The 17,984-nt window shown below is 38.1% G+C and overlaps 1 protein-coding gene across 1 annotated transcript in view; it reads right to left on the bottom strand.

The window, feature by feature from the left end:
• Positions 1–17,984, bottom strand: part of LOC124555196 (dedicator of cytokinesis protein 3) — a 448,693-nt gene that overhangs the window by 346,402 nt on the left and 84,307 nt on the right. The gene's annotated exons all lie outside the window — the stretch shown is intronic.

Raw genomic sequence — 17,984 nt, 5'->3', positions numbered from 1 at the left:
ACACTTCTACTCTGTCAACACTTTGTACCAATGTGTACTGTGACTCAGCAGTCAAGATTTCATGCTTACTGTATCCAATAGTGGCTTTCTACATCCTTCATAAACACTGTGCTAGGGAAATTGAGTAAGCAGCACACATGTAATGCAGTGGCTTCTGTGCCCAACTGCAAGTAGCTGGTTTGCTCCACTGAATTAGCAAGGGATTTTCTGTATTCTGGGTTGTTATCCACAATTCAAAACTAAGATAGTTGATGACAACTCCTACCATAAGTACTTTGCTGCCTGTAGCTCTTACATAAGACACCACTGATTTTTACCCAGATAAAGGTCTTCAGAGTACACCCGTACTTTGTGGCAAATGAAAAGCTATGTCTGCACAACTACAGAGATGCTGTGTTCAATGTGTTGAGCATACACAACCATATGTACTGATATCACAGGTCTTCTCGATCAACTGCTTGACTGTCAAGCCAATGGACAGAATAACACCTGATAAGATCCCAGTCCTGTGACCAACATAGTGGCTATCTATATTTCAATTTCTCACATGTGTAAAATGTTGCTCTACTAGTATATGCTGCCCTTCAAGTAAGTTCCTTTAGCTGGAAGCTCATATGCTATTTCAAGAAAGAATGCCTAAATGTGACTTTAAGGTTCATCTAGCAGGCTTCGAGGAATGGCACATCTGTGCCATTTCTTCAGTATGAACTTGGTAGAACATTTATGGAATGTGGTGCACAGAGATCTATATTTACATACACATTCTGCAAGCCAACATACGGTGTGTGATGGAGGGTACCCTGTACCACTACTGGTCATATCCTTTCCTGTTCCACTTGAAAATAGAGAGAGGGGGGAAAACAACTGTTTGTTTGCCTCTGTACGAGCCCTAATTTCTCATATGTTACCCTTATGGTCCTTACGTGAAATGTGTTAGTGGCAGTAGAATAATTTTGCAGTCAGCTTCAAATGCCAGTTCTCTAATTTTTCTGAATAGTGTTCCTTGAAAAGAATATCACCTTCCTTCCATTTGGGTTCCCAAAGCATCTCCATAACAATTGCATGTTGTTCGAACCTGCTGGCAACAATTCTAGCAACCTGCCTCTGAATTGCTTCATTGGTTTCCTTAATCTGATGTGAAGGGGATCCCAAACACTTGAGCAAAATGAAGAAGAGATCACAATAGTTTCCTGTATCCGCTCTCCTTCACAGATGAACCATGCTTTCCCAAAATTCTCCCATTCAACTGAAGCTGACCATTTATCTTCCCTACGACAATCCTCGCGTGCTTGTTCAGTTTCATATCACTTTGTGGCAATATGCCCAGATATTTGAAAGACATGATTGTGTCATGCAGGACACCACTAATCCTAAATTTGAACATTACATATTTGTTTTTCTTACTCGTCTGCATTAACTTATATTTTTCTACATTTAGAGCTAGCTGCCTTTCAACACACCAATGAGAAGTCGTCTTGTATCCTCCTACTCTCACTCAACTTCGATACCTTCCTGTACACTGCCACATCATCAGCAAACAACCATAGATTGCTGCCCACCCTGTCAAACAGATCTTTTATGTATATATTAAATTATAATGGTCTTATCACACTTCCATGGGGCACGCCTGGTGGTACCCTTGTCTCCGATGGACAACTGCCGTCGAGGACAACATACTGGTTGGTTGGTTACATGTTCCATTCATCAATCTTATGGTGGCTGTTATGATGTGAAACGTGTCAGGTACCTAAGAAATGCACACATGAATTAAGTTTTTTAAAAGCCTAAAATTTTTATTATCCACCCCATTCTCTTAAATTTATTTATTCCTATTCAAAAATTCATCTATTGTATAGGAGGAGTTGTCAAGGAGATAAGATTTCATTTCATTTCATTTTATTTTTGAAACTATTACTGCTGTGTGTTAGACATTTTATTTCATCTGCTAATTTATCGAAATGTTTTACAGCAGCATATTTTACCTGTTTCTGTGCCAAAGACATGTTAAGCAGAGGACAGTGTAAGTCTTTCTTCTCCTGATATCATTATCATGAATGTCACTATTGTTTTTAAATTGGTCCATGTTGTTGAGAACAAATTTCATTACTGAGTAAATGTACTGTGAGGCTGTTGTAAGAATTCCTAACCTTTTAAACAGACGCATACAAGAGGTGCAACTAAGAGCCCCACACATTATTCTAACCACTTTCTTTTGAGCAGTGAATACTTTTTGCCTAAGTGTTGAGTTACTCAACTTCAACACCATACTGTACACTATATCATCATCCGCAAACAGCTGCAGATGGCTGTCCACCAAATCAACAGCAGTCCTATCACACTTCCCTGGAGCACTCCTGATGACACCCTCATCTCCCATGAGCCACACACATATCTGACAATTTATTCCATGTGCTTGTAGCAGCATTAAGTCTGCAGTGGGGCACCCTGTCAAATGCTTTTCAAAAATAAAAAAATATGGAATCTACCTGTCGCCCTTCATTAATAGGTCACAGCGTATCATGTGAGAAAAGGGCAAGCTGAGTTTTGCACAAATGATGCTTTCTTAAAGTGTGCTGATTTGTGGATATAAGCTTCTCAGCCTCAAGAAGATTCATCATCTTCAAACTGAGAATATGTTAAAGGATTCTGCAGCAAACTAATGTTAGGGATAGTGGACCGCAATTTGTGGGTCTGTTCTTTTACCCTTCTTGTATACAGGAGCCATATGCACTTTCTCCAGTTGATTTGGGAGTTTGTTCTGGGTAAGAAACTCATGATAAATGTTAGCCAAGTAAGGGGCCAGTGCTGAACTCTTTGCAGAATGGAATTGGGATACTATGTTGACGTGGCAGCTTACAAGTTTTCAATTCTTTCAGTTGTTCCTCTACTCTAGGCACACTTATTACTATGTTGTTTGTACAGGAGTCTGTTCGATGATCGGGGTGATATGTTTGTATCATTCTCGTGCGGGAACAATTTCTCAAATGCGAAATGTACAACTTCGGCTTTCGTATTGCTATCTTCAACTGCCACAGCAACTAATAGTGAGATTGGATGGAAGCTTCAGACATGCTATGAGATTTTACATAGGGCCAGAATTTTGTCGGGCTTTTGGCCAGATATTTTGCTAAGGTATGATGGTGGCAGTTGTATGCTTCATGCATGTATCTTTTCACAGATCCACGAGTCTCTGCTAGCCTTTGCCTGTCATCTTTTGCGTGTTCTCTTTTGAACTGGGAGTGCAACAGCATTTGCTTTCTCAGCATTTTCTGATTTTGTTGTTAAACCATGGTGGTTCTTTCCTGTCCTTAAACCACTAATTCAGCACACCACCCCAGAGCACAATTTACCACGTGTTTAACCTTTGTCCATCTTATTGGAACTAAGTGATGTCAATTCACTGTCTAAGTGAGATGCTAAACACTGCTCATATGCTCTACTAGCCTTCTTGACTGATTTATTAACGTCCGTAACCATAACAACATCGTGCTTACTAATTCCTGTGTCTATATTGACGCTCTCAATAGGGTCAGGCCTGTCAGTAGCTACGAAGTGTAAGATACTTCCATTGTGCATGTGATGCTGAACTACCTGCTCAAAACAGTTTTTAGAAAACATGTTCAGAAGTATTTCACAAGACCGTCTGACTGTACTCCACTGCCCAGGATGAATGCATAGAGGTCCCAATCGATTCTCGATAGGCTGAATTTGTTGCCAGCTGCTAATGAATAATCTTGGTATTTATGTGCTGTTGACCATAGACTGTCTTTGAATGACTCTAGAATCGAGCGGTCGATAAAAACATAAAACAATTAACTTGGTTTTGCCTCAACCTGTTATATGCAACCAGATAACTTCACTGACACATTCAACTTTGATTTCAATAGACACAACATTTTTGTTAATGGAAATGAACACTCCCCCCCCCCCCCCCCCCCCCTCCTATGGCACCTAATCTGTTTTTCCGATATATGTTCCATGAATTGCTAAATATTTGAGATTTTTATTTTGGGTTTCTACCAGCTCTTGTTCCCAACAATAATTTGAGTGGGAGAACTTTCCTGGAGCACAGTAAATTCAGGAAATTTATTATGAATATTTTGACAATTTACTGATAAAATTTTGACAGTTCAAGTAAGTTAACTCTGAACACGGTCCGACTTCCCTTTCTGTGTATCAACTGGTGATTTTTCATCAGATTACAGCCTAGCCATAAAAAACACACATGCACTCCATAAGTACTCTGCTACTCGAGTAGTTGCTTCCTTTGTGTAGTGCACCCCTGTCCTATCAAGGAGAGTTCTACAAATCCTCATCCAATAACACAGGTCCAGAAATCTGCAATGAAAACTGTCACAGCCAATGAAGTGTTTGGTCCAGACCCTCGGCTCCAATCCAAAGGACCCAATTAACTCTGGGAATAAGGCTGCAAATTGTTCAGCTTGCACCCCTTGCATGATGCAAGCAGCATTCACCACCTCCACCAGTTGCCTATATGAACTGAGGATGGCCTCAGAACCCATGCGACAGGCATTGTTGGTGCTGATGTGAGACATGACGTGCAGAAGACTGCACCCTGCATGCTTCATAGCGACAGTCGAGGTCACCTCAACATCTCGGATGGAGCTCCCTGACAGACATGCAGAGTACACATTGGCTTCCTTTCCAGCCCTGGACACTATCGTCCAAAGGGGACTTGTTAAACCATAAATTCTGCGTACAAGTATTTAGGAAGTGTGAGCAGTGATTTGTAGTTCAGTATCTCTTGAGTCTTTGTCAATATTCTATGCGGTGCAACATGGTGATTGTACTTTGTCAAACTGGCGGTACCTAGAACAAATGTTAGGTAACTACTAAACGTCTTTTTCTGTACTATTGTATGTTTTGTATGTAAATGATGATCTAGTCTTAGTTACAAAATTATGCTGCAGATACTACAGTGCTGCAAAAATTTCACTATCACTGATATCTGTGTCGAATGTTTGTGGGTAATTCTTTACTGTATAATCTTTACTATACACGTTGCGCCGAAATGAACTTTTTATAATTTCTGTACAGTGCTAATGCGAAAATCATTGGCCAGCCTTACAACCCTTTTTTTCCATTTAATTATAAATGTTGAATGTGTATAATGTAGCACACGGTCCACATTCTTGACCTGTGTTCCATATAGATCAGATAGCAGTGTTGTTATTGTGTTATTGACAGTTTTCTCGTATTTGTGGAGTGAAATGAAGTCTGCATTTGTATTATGTATGTACATGCCCATGACATATACTTCACTGCTATTCATCAATGTGCAAAAGATCATTCATATGCATAAGGTAGGAATTATATCAAGTTGTAGTCTTACCAAAATTATACTTGACAGTAGGCAGTCATGTCACTAGCAAACTGGCTGAGATACCAAATAATGCCTGTGAATTCACTAATCAAAAGTGTATGCAACTCAATTCAGCGGCATTCACCACTGTCACTCCATCTGTTGTTGGCTGTTACATTTTATTGAGTTTGTCTCAATAAACTCTTATCCGTATCCTATATCTAGCAAAATATTTCTCTAGACGTACTGTTATTACTATGTGATGAATGTTCTGAACTACTATATTTAGAAAATCAGTTATCCATAAGCTTTTGATCAGGCATAGTGTGCAAATGGGATTTCAAAATACCGAAAAATATTTTGCAGAAATCATCTATGCTTTCAATATAATTTTTTGTACTTTTTGTGATGGCTTTGATGAATGAAATTTGTGAAGGAACTGACATAGAGGGCATTAGAACTACGTAGTGACAGAACCTTCTGAATGTGCATGTTAGTTCTGTATAAAGTTCAGTGAATTGAACCATAACTCGGTGGCAACATGTTTAAGAATGTGTGTGTATATAGCTATGCTCATGATGAGATATCTAAGTGTTAGGTAGCCTCAAAAACCACTCAGTGGGAGCAGATTAGAATGCTTTGGCCATAGAAACATAGTGACTGGTATGACTCTTGTCAAAGTGCAATGAAGCCGTCTATAATAAAGACTTAAAAAGAATATATTTACAACTGATTCTATATATATATATATATATATATATATATATATATATATATATATAGAGAGAGAGAGAGAGAGAGAGAGAGAGAGAGAGAGAGAGGGGGGGGGGGGGAGAAACATTCCACGTGGGAAAAATTATATACAAAAACAAACATGAGGTGACTTACCGAACGAAAGCGCTGGCAGGTCGATAGACACACAAACACAAAATTCAAGCTTTCGCAACAAACTGTTGCCTCATCAGGAAAGAGGGAAGGAGAGGGAAAGGGTAAGGGGGTTTGTTTGTGTGTGTATCAACCTGCCAGCGCTTTCGTTCGGTAAGTCACCTCATCTTTGTTTTTATATATATAAAGTGCTTCATCTGAGTTGGTCATAAAGTGTAGCAGTGACGCGCAATCTATCTGTCTGTCTCTGAGATTGATATCTAATAAATTGAGGATTTACGAAGACAGCATTAATGCCATCATTTGTAAAGAATGAAATGGATAATTGTCCAATTTAAAATGCACAAATTGCAGGTTAAGATTTCATTGACATATGACAGCCCCAATTTTTGACACATCATTAACAAAGGGGATGAAATTTGATACTACCAGTTGGATCCAGAACAGAAAAGGCAGTCATGGTGCACAGATATTGGCATAAAATTATGAATGAAGATTACCAAAGAAACCATTACACTAACTTTTTGAACATTGCGAAAACTGCATTGTGCCCGATGGAGATTACTTTGAAGGCATTTTCCTCTTTTAGTAATTATTTTTTAATGTGATTCATTGGCCTTTTTAGATACATCTCGTATTTAAAGGACTGTAGAAGAGTGTTTAGCATTGTAGATCACTGTTTGCTGTACTTAAATTTTTCACGCAGTTCCCATGTCCCAGGGTTAACAATGTACCATATGACCAAGTAATGTAATTATCAACAAATGTTTTGCTTTTATCAAAGGGATGGGAAGATCATGGCTGAACTAAACCAGGCAAGTTGCAACAACAGAGGTAGGTCACAAAATGTAATGTCAACATGGAACAACATATACACAATCTGCAGGGTAGTGGAAATACATAGGGCATCATATAAAGCATTTGGAAATGTTGGGATACTGTAAAATTGTGCCAGTCATTGTCCTTTCTCACAGTCATCAGCTGCTCAGTGGTCTGCACGTATGATACTGATAATTCTTCTGAATACAACAGGCTGCAGATAGCTGTATGGAAATTAAAACCAAATGGTTCTAAATAAGTATCATTTAAATTTGGACAAGAATTATGTCCTAGTTAATTTTACAGGATTATATATTTGTTTCTCTCTCAGAGTGCAGGAGAATTTTGAGTTCAGTGGTGTCCTTCCACCAATACATTTTTAAAGGTATTATGGAATTCTGCATTTTAAAGTTATGGAATTCAGCATAAACACTGCTTTTATCCTGGCCTGACCATTCACCTATTATGTTCTCTAAACATCATTGGATTTAGTGAATTGATAACTTGCTCGTGATGCTCATCCTCTAGCTAATGTAGCTGGAGTTAAAACTCGACAACTATTTTATGTCATTCTTCGTTTACAGCATGTCTTTTGTGCCACTATATAGGATCACAACACACTTCCAGCAGCTTCTATAAATAATGACTTCGGGCATGTAATATTGTTTTACTGCAATATTTGTTTCTTTTCATCACTATGTATTATATGTAATGAATTTCTTACAAATAATAGTGATGTAATTTTTATACACAGCATTGTATTTAATTTAAAAATCAGTACTAAAATCCTGCTGCAGGCAAATCGACAGAAACTTCGTGGGCTTGCTCTTTCTTTCTGGTAAGCATGCACAAGTTTGTGTTCTAATTTCTAGGGATGGTTTACTACACTTGAGAAAAGCATTAGGTCATCAATAACAGCACTACCCAAGGTTTCAGGGCCTTGTTCATGTAAAATTGTCAATTTTTTGTATAGCAACAGCATTAGGAAGCTCAGATAAACTGTTGCCATCTAGTCAAATACATTTTGAAATGCATATACTCCCATATAAGAAGATCGCATTTGCCTAATGGGGTGCAGCTTCATCAATACACCTATTCATTCATTCAGCTACTTCTTCTTCTTCACTTCCTATTTTAGGCTATTTACTACTAATTAAGGATACCACCTTTTCCTTCATCTTCGTGGCCTCATTTTCCATTTGGTGTAAATTTATTCATTTTTACTAATCTTCATAAACAATAATGTATGTGGAATGGTTTTGTGAGAAGCACTTTTTTTAGTCTCATTTTCAAAACTGCAATTTTATTACTGCTGTGAGATGATAAATTTTTTCTGTCTTTATTGATTGTACAAGGAGGTCACAAATTGAAGTATAACAGTGTTCAACATTCTGTCTTTCACAAATAGATTCTGGTTTCTGACTTCAACACTGTTATGAATTGCTTCTTGCCTATATCAAAAGGCCTCTGAATGCTACTGTTGCAGTCTTACCCACTCTCTCAATAATAATGAATTGTTGTTGTTGTGGTCTTCCGTCCTGAGACTGGTTTGATGCAGCTCTCCATGCTACTCTATCCTGTGCAAGCTTCATCTCCCAGTACCTACTGCAACCTACGTCCTTCTGAATCTGTTTAGTGTATTCATCTCTTGGTCTCCCTCTACGATTTTTACTCCACGGTGCCCTCCAATGCTAAATTTGTGATCCCTTGATGCCTCAAAACATGTCCTACCAACCGATCCCTTCTTCTAGTCAAGTTGTGCCACAAACTTCTCTTCTCGCCCATCCTATTCAATACCTCATCATTAGTTACGTGATCTACCCACCTTATCATCAGCATTCTTCTGTAGCACCACATTTAGAAAGCTTCTATTCTCTTCTTGTCCAAACTAGTTATCGTTCCATGGTCTAATAATGAATAGATCATGTAAACTCACTTAAAAAGTAAACCTATGTCTACACTGCAGTTAAATTTGCCATAACTGATAAATAATAGGTTCTAAATCAATTGCATTCCATTTAAGAAGTTCAGAAAGCAACTGCAAAGAAAATGGTTCTAATGTACAGGTGGTGGACAGAAATACGGTAACACCACAAACATAACGCATTACATTATCATTCTTAATATGGTCTAGAAAAACAGTTCGCATTCAAAACAGCTTAGTCATCTCAGAGCGGATAAATGCAGTGAATCTTATACCATTCTTCCTGCAAAACAGTGACAAGTTCAGGTAATGATGGAGGTGGATAGCAATTGCACCCTCTTTCCTCCAAAGTAGACCACAAAGCTCAATAATAGTGAGATCTGGTGGCCTGAGTAGGTGCAAAAATTCAACCTCGTGCTTGCAAGACCAATTCTGGATAATGCAAGCTGTGTGAGTAGCAGCTCTGTTGTATTGGAACACACCATCGTTATTGTGGAACCAATACTGTACCACGGTATGTACCTGATCAGCCAAATGGTCACACAATCCTTGGCAGTAATGCAACCTTTCAGAGTAACAATGGGGATGAATATCATACCATGAAATTACTTCATAAATCATCAATGAACCCCCACAGTGTTTCATTCTTGGTGCACACCTCATCCAGAATTTGGAAACAGTGTGCAACAAGACTCACCTGACCAAATGACTTTTTCATTGCTGCATAGTCTAGGTTTGATGGATTTGGCACCATGTTTTCCTGGAATGGGAATTTGCATCACTGATAGCAGTTTTGGAATCCCAACTTAATTCCCTTTTGGTGTTAACAGGGATCATGAGTGTGATATTCTGTTCTACACTGACTTTTGCAGCTGTCATCTCAATATTTTTCATCAAAGTCCTCTGCAGTGACTGTCCATCATGATCACTCAACATAAATTTCTGTCCAAATTGTGCCTTAGCAGATGATGATTTTCCACTTGCACTGTATGTGGTATAAATCTTTAGACAGTGCTTCTTGAAACACTAAACACTTTGGCTACCTTGGTTACAGGAGCACCCACCATACAAGAAACAAAAATTTGCCCACTTTAGACTTCACTTAGCTCCAACAAAATGCACTCGAAACTACACAGAACACTATTCTCATCACAACTGATACTTGCAACATATTGAGGGCATTGCACAGGTGCCATTAATAGTCAAATGCAACAGGATAACTGGCAGGCTTGGATAGCATATGCATTTATGTTTAAGCATGTGTTTATGACAGTGTTTCCATGTTTTTGTACAACCCCTGTATATTTAAAAAAAAATTTTTTTTATATATAGAGCTGTGAAGGGTCTTGTTACAGCAAGATAACAAACTTGTCCAGTGGAGCAACACAAGGTGAAGCTAGCTTAACTCTTCACATTTTTTTTGACTGACAATGTGCGATGTAATGCCATTAATATATCTTAACTACACTACCGGTAGTCTGTTTAGGACACCAGGAAGAAGTGCAAGGTGTACATTACACATAAGCTATTAATGCTATTAACAAGTCGGCAGTTATCATGACAGTGGAGGTGGCAGGGAGATCAACATAAATATCTAAGACTCTTGAATGTTTTCACAAATCTGTTCAGAAAAAGGACAATTCACTATGTATGACTGCATAAACCATAACAGATCCGCCAGCATACTTCACTGTTGCAAGAAGGCAGTATGGGTTTTATGTATTATGTGGTGTTCTACAAATGTAAACATGACCTGCAGTAGGGATCAGTAAGTGTGTCAGTGAACTGCATTGCACATTCCTATTGGTAAATAGTCCAGGTTGTCTGTTCCTTGAGCTGCTATATGAATCTCGTATAGAGGTCTGCTCAGAGAGTTAAACGTTCTACTACTGCACTCTATGTATACATAAAAGTCTTACGTAACACGTAGAGCTGCTGCACTCACTCACCAAACTCAACCCAGAGAAATGTTTTGCCTCTGGAGTGAATGCCCAGCTGCATTTTAGAATAAACATGTGGTTTCAATTTTGAGTAATACCCCAACAGGCATACAAACCTCCACTATAATTAGAATAAATATCTGAAACACTACAATTTCTGTTACTTTCAGCAATTTATTATGAGATACTAGTTTCATTGTGTACTGTTGTTCATATTAAGATTGGATTATAAGGGCAATACACAATGAGACTGTTATTCAGTAAACAATGCTTTATAATTTTGTCTACAGCTAGCTGCAAGTGGAGCAAAATTTTTGCATTCTTTTTAGTATCATATTTGCTGATCTACTCTGATAAAAATTGTCAATACATGACAAATACACTGAGGTGACAAGTCGTGGAACAGCGATATGCATATATATACACAAATGATGGTAGTATCACATACACAAGGTAGAAAAGGGCAGTGCATTTGCAGAGCTGTCATTCCTTCTCAGGTGATTAATGTGAAAAGGCTTCTGACGTGATGTATGGCTGCATGATGGAAATTAACAAACTTTGAATATGGAATGGTAGTTGGAGATACACAAGTCAGACATTCCATTTCAGAATCTGTTAGGGAATTAGTCGGACATTTACAGTGTCAAGAGTGCCGAGAATACCACATTTCAGGCATTACCTCTCACCACAGACTAAGCAGTGGCCAATGGCCTTCACTTAACAACCAAGAGCAGTAGCAGTTGCATAGAATTGTCAGTGCTAACAAACAAGCAGCACTGCATGAAATAACAGAAATCTAAATCAGTGTTGGACATATGACGAATGTATCTGTTACCACAGTACTGCAAAATTTGGTGTTAATGGTCTATGGCAGCAGACAACTGATGAGTGCCTATCCTAACAGCACAAGATTGCCTGAAATGCCTCTCCTAGGCTCATGACCATATTCGTTGGATCCTAGATGACTGGAAATCTGTGGCCTGGTCAGATGAGTTCCAATTTCAGCTGGTAAGAGTTGACGATTCACAAAAATGAATAAATTTAAACCAAAAGGAAAATGTGGCCTCAAAGTTGAAGGAAAAGGTGGTATTCTTAAGTAGTAAATAGCCTAAAATAGGAAGTTCAAATGTGGTGCAAACCTCATGCAGCTGTGGACCCAAGTTGTCACGGTGCAAGCTGGTGGTGGCGCCATAATCCGTTTTCATGGAATGGACAGTGTCCTCTGGTTCAACTGAACTGCTCTTTGACTTAAATAGTTATGTTCAGCTGCCTGGAGACCATTTGCAGTCATTCACGGATTTCATGTTTCCAAAAAATGGTGAAATTTTTATGGATGACAGTGCGCCATGTCACCATACCACAATTGTTTGACTGGTTTTAAGAACATTCTGGATATTTCGCACGAATGATTTGGCCACCCAGATCGCCCTGAATCCCATCTAACATTTATGGGACACAATAAAGAGGCCAGTTTGTGTCCCAAATTCTGCACCAGCACACTTTTGCAATTATAGATGGCTATACAGGCAGCGTAGCACAATAGAGGACTTCCAGTGAGTTGCTGAGTCCATGCCATGTCAAGTTGCTGCACTGTGCTCTTACCATACTGACATTCCTAGAGAGCGATAACTGTGTGAATCACATGAGAAACTGACCATTGTTGCCAAGCTCTTCAAACTATGGTATTTAGGTACTTCCCATGTTTTGCTTTTAGTTAATCCTAAGTCCCTGTACTTTGATCATCTGATAATTTATTTTAATGAAGATATGCTAATACATAGATTCCAGCAAAGTCGGATATTTACTTTTTGTAATATATTTGTTCTCATAAAAAAACAATGGTACTCATAATTTTTCAGCTGCAAGTTGTTAAACATTCACAGATTCGTGATAACATATTATTGTTCTTTGGGTGAGACCAGTGATGACATCCTGTAACAGTGGTTTCTCCATTATATAATTATTTAAATAGACAAGCTGGTATTGCAACAACAAATTAATATTCCTAATTATTGATTTCAAATGTTCTGCAACTTCTCATTTATCGAGATGAACAATGATGAAGTCTATAATAACCAGCCAGTTTCATAAGTGAATGTTTGCTGCACAGTGCCTGTAGTTCTGTCAGTGAGGTTCTCCTTCTTATGAACAAAATAATATGGACACTTTGTAGTATGATCTAGAGCCACCCTAGCAGCCAAAACAACATGAAACCTTTCAAAAATCAAGTTGTATAAACTCTAAATGGTGGTCAGTAGCTTTTTGCACTACTATTCAGATTCCATGAGATATGTTGAGGGTAGTTAGCTTGAATTTAGTTATTTTCTGCAGCAGATCACAATGCCTCAATAAAATTAAAATAAGGTAATAGCATAGGTCAGGGGAAAATGTGTTCCACATTTACAGTCATGTGAATGGGGGCATTACCATCTCGGAAGATGATACCCTATTGTGGAAAAATGCTTGCATCATCAAATGAACATAATCACTTAACTTTACTGGTTTATAGAATTTACATTTCATTTCTCTGTACTTATAAAAATTGTGTTGTAGGAAAACAAACCCTCCAGATAATGCACTACTGAAGCCTCTTCCTCGCATTCACCTCATTTTGAAGAAATGCACTATTTTCGTCAACATTGTATCCATATGAAACTCAACACTCACTTTCATGGCAAAGATCTTATTAGAAGTAACAATCCTCTCCAGTCCTTACAAGTACGTTTAGAATGTCTTACACTGTTGTTCGGCAGACAGTTTTCATTCACACTCTTTGTGCTATCATTGCATTATAAATGGTAACTCTACATACCCCTAATAGTTTTTGAGAGTGTTGCCATGTATGCACCAACTAAGCAGCCACTGAAAATTACCTTTGTTGGAGTCTGTAGGACATCATCATCATAACGTGCAAACGGGAAGCATGGAACGCTTTCTGAGGTGACAGTGTTCTTAAGATAAAACAAGACAGTCAGTGCATTATGGGTACATAAGAAAACTAACTCCAGAAAAGTTTAGTTGTTAGCAATATATTTTGTCTGACCATAGTAGCTGCCGATTTCTGGACTAGTTACTCATTGCATTTTCTTTGCACAAAATATTTCTCACATTCAATATTCACTATGTCCCTAACAGCATGTCTTATTAACCCACACGAGCAAATCTGTCAGAATATGTACTGGTATCCGAAGACCTGGTGGTTTATGTCACAAAGCACACTGTTCACAAGTTACTGTTGCTGAGCAATTATTTTCCTAAGTTGCAGATACTATAAATTCTGCTATAGTACTGTATGAACTCTTACTGTCATTTACAAATGTTTTCATACTCACTGTTTTTATCTAAGTCATTACTCTTACACACCAAATGAGTTTTTATTACTGTGTAACCATCATTTCCCAGAAAGGAATGATTTATGAAGTTTGTTATACCTTTGGAGAATTTGGCAGATCTATGCTTTACCAAACTACGGCCATAGCTGTGATTAAAAACATTATTATTAAGTACCTTTTTTTTTTTTTTTTTTTTTTTTTTTTTTTTTTTTTTTTTTTTTTTTTTTCTCTGACATCTTTATCTTTGTGAATCTTGCAGCTATCACAAAGCAGTATTTTAGTTAGCTCTATGAATCTGATATAGTTGCTGGTATGTGAATGTGCACCTGTGTCTGACAGACATGTTACTCTGACTGATCCAAAAAATTTAAATGCAAAATGTTGTCAGTTTTTTTCAATTAGAGTACTTTTCTTTTCTTACCCTTTAGAATGGAATATTTTCCTTTCCAGTAAACAAACAAAATAAAATAAAATTATAGATTCAACAGAATTTGTTGCACTTTTTAAGATCTTGGGCCATTTCATTTGGGATCCACAGAAATTCACAAGCAAAAGACTAAGTTTTCATATTAAACACAACATAAGTCCATTACTGGGAAAAACAAACTTAATATGCCAAACAAGGGGAAAAGTGGCTGAACTTATGAGGTTCTTGTAAATAAGTATGTGGAATGTGCTGTTTAATTAGACCACCAGAGTACCACAACTTATTAGATCCCTCAGTTGGAAACTGCCCTTGGAGAGAATTTCCTTAATTTATCACAAGCTGCAGGAATTTTCCATCAAAATCATTTTTAAGTAGAGTATTATGGTGTCACTGACATCTCTGCAAAATGGTTCAAGTTATATTTCACAAATAGGACTCAGAAGGTGTCAGTATTAGAGATTAGTGAATTAAGCTATCAGTTGTCATCAGATTAGAAAGTAATTGCATGTGGCATCCCACAAGGGTGCATCTTAGGGTTGTTGCTTTTTCTTGTGTACATTAATGAACTCTCATTAGCTGCACTGCCAGGTGCAGAGTTTTGTTTTGTATCCAGATGATATAAGTATTGCAATAACTAGCAAGTGAAGCATAGTTTTAGAAAAGGCTGCTAATGATATGCTCATGGACATTACTAATTGGTTTATAGCCAACTCTCCATCATTGAACTTTGAAAAAAACTCACTACATTTAGTTCAGAATATGTATAAGTTTTCTACCCGGCATATGCACAGAGAATGAAGAAGCACAGGTAGATGATGTTGGCAGTGTTAAACTCCAGGAATTACTACTAGTTAATAATTTTGGCTGGGAAAAGCATACTACATAACTACTCTGTTTAGGAATTCATCAATGGAATAGAAGCATTTATGAAGTACCTGTCAACCAGGAAACAGGAAGATAAAATAGAAGATCACAGGCAAAGAGCAACTGTTAAGAGAAATATGCAGAAAACGTGCATGGAGTTGGAAATAATTTGTGGCCCATTTAAAACATGATATTTACAGACCACAATCAGACATTCAAAATTATTAGAAAACTAAACAGTGAGAAGAGAATATGGAAGTGAATCCCACCCCTTTATCTAAGTGGCTGCAGTGTTTTCAGGATCTATGGTCACAAACACCAGAGCTCCTCTCACATTCCAGCTTCCAGGGAACTATTCAAGAGAAATCATCACTAAGTGTGAATTTCAAGAAGTGGTAAATAAAATTTAAAAAAATAATGCCCAGGAGAAAATTCAACAATCTAGAGCTGTTCAAATAAACATGCAGGTCATTTACAGACAGATTCCTAAACTTTTTAAATATGATCTAGTCAGATGATATACCTGAAATCTACGCTAAATCAATTTTCATTCCTATAGCCAAAAAAGGAGACCTGAAAAACTGTGGAGTAAGCTTATTCAATGTGGCACATAAAATTCTTGCTAGCATCATCAAAAATAAAATGAACAAATACCATGAACACCTGATGAGTAGGGAGAAATATGGTCAAGGAAGATCGTGCTGGGTTGACTATTTTCCACTGAATGTGCTAACTGAAAAACATAGAAAATTCAATCTAAAAACACACATTGCCTTCATCAACTTCAAAAAATCTTTTGATAAAGTCAGCAGAAACATACCGTATTAGATTCTGGTAGCTGATCACGCTTCCCAGCAACTATTGATAATATATACAGTCAAGAAAAAGGACAAATTATCAATGTTTGATAGAATACATGCAGGGCTATGACAAGCATGCAGCCTCCACCACTCTTATTTATGTGAATAGTCATCCAAGAGTGAAGACCAATGCCACATTCGGAAGGACGACGGTTCAATCCCGCGTCTGGCCATCCTGATTTAGGTTTTCCGTGATTTCCCTAAATCACTCCAGGCAAATGCCGGGATGGTTCCTCTGAAAGGGCACGGCCGACTTCCTTCCCCGTCCTTCCCTAATCCGATGAGACCGATGACCACGCTGTCTGGTCTCCTTCCCCAAACCAACCAACCAACCAACCAATGCCACACAGCTTCATTCACATCAACAGAAAAGAGAAACTAGATGCCTTATTTTCTGCAGATGATTTAGCTCTTGCAGCATCTTCAGAGGATGACCTTCAGCGCTCTGTTCATAATTTACAGATTATATCCGAGAAAAACAGCATGGACATCAACACACACAAAAAAGAAATAAAAAATAAAACCTATGCCCTTATACAGAAAATTTGCTGTACAAAGTAAGGGCTGTTTGAAAAATAAAATTCTAGAAAGACTGAACACTTTAACATGTTTGCTATAAATTATCCTTTATGGAAGAAACAGACCCAGCTGAAAAAGACACCAGGTTTACAAATACAATGGCAGCCATTAATCACACAATGAAACCCTTCCTAGTTCAGAAGCAATCAGAATATATCTTTATAAGACCTTAGCAAAACAATGGACTCGCATTCGGGAGGACGATGGTTTAATCCCGCGTCCGGCCATCCTGATTTAGGTTTTCCGTGATTTCCCTAAATCGCTCCAGGCAAATGCCAGGATGGTTCCTTTGAAAGGGCACGACCGACTTCCCCCTCAATCCTTCCCTAATCCGATGAGACCGATGACCTCGCAGTTTGGTGTCTTCCCCCAAACAACCCAACCCCAACCCTTAGCAAAACATGTGCTGTACTATGGCTGTGAAGCCTGGACAGTAAAGGCAAAAGATGTAAAAAGACTGACAGCCTGTGCAATGAACTTCTTGAGATGAATGGCTGGTTACACCAAATGGGATCACAAAAGGAATGAAGATGTATTGAAGGAACATAAAACAGAACCCACCTACCAGAACAGCCAGAGGAAACATATGCAACAAATGAGCCCCAAGAGCATTCCAAAATCCATGCTACACTACCACAGAAACAGTGTAAGACCACCAGGTCAACCAATGAAAAGATGGCAGGAGAACCTCCCAATGAGACTGTAACAGGTCAGAAGGCCTAATACTTCTAATTCTTCTTACTGTATTTTAATATCAAATAACATAAAAAGAAACATCTGACATGGTCCACATCCATGGGGTTCTCCTCCATAAAGATTTATGGAACAGAGTTCATCTAATTTAACTGGAAGAAGGCACGAGCCTAACCCATCTGAAAAATGACAGTAAAACAGTCTACAGAGCTGCTGCTTCCTCCTCCCTGCACCCAAATATCTGTTGTTGGGTCCTACAACAAATCAGAACTTTGAATATAATGAGAATCTATAATGAATGATTGTTTTATGTTAATAAGTGCAGATGGTGAAAAGGC

Source organism: Schistocerca americana, chromosome X (assembly GCF_021461395.2).
Source record: "Schistocerca americana isolate TAMUIC-IGC-003095 chromosome X, iqSchAmer2.1, whole genome shotgun sequence".
Taxonomy (NCBI): domain Eukaryota; kingdom Metazoa; phylum Arthropoda; class Insecta; order Orthoptera; family Acrididae; genus Schistocerca; species Schistocerca americana.
Note: the sequence above shows the minus strand (reverse complement) of the source record. Positions and strands in the feature narration are given on the sequence as shown.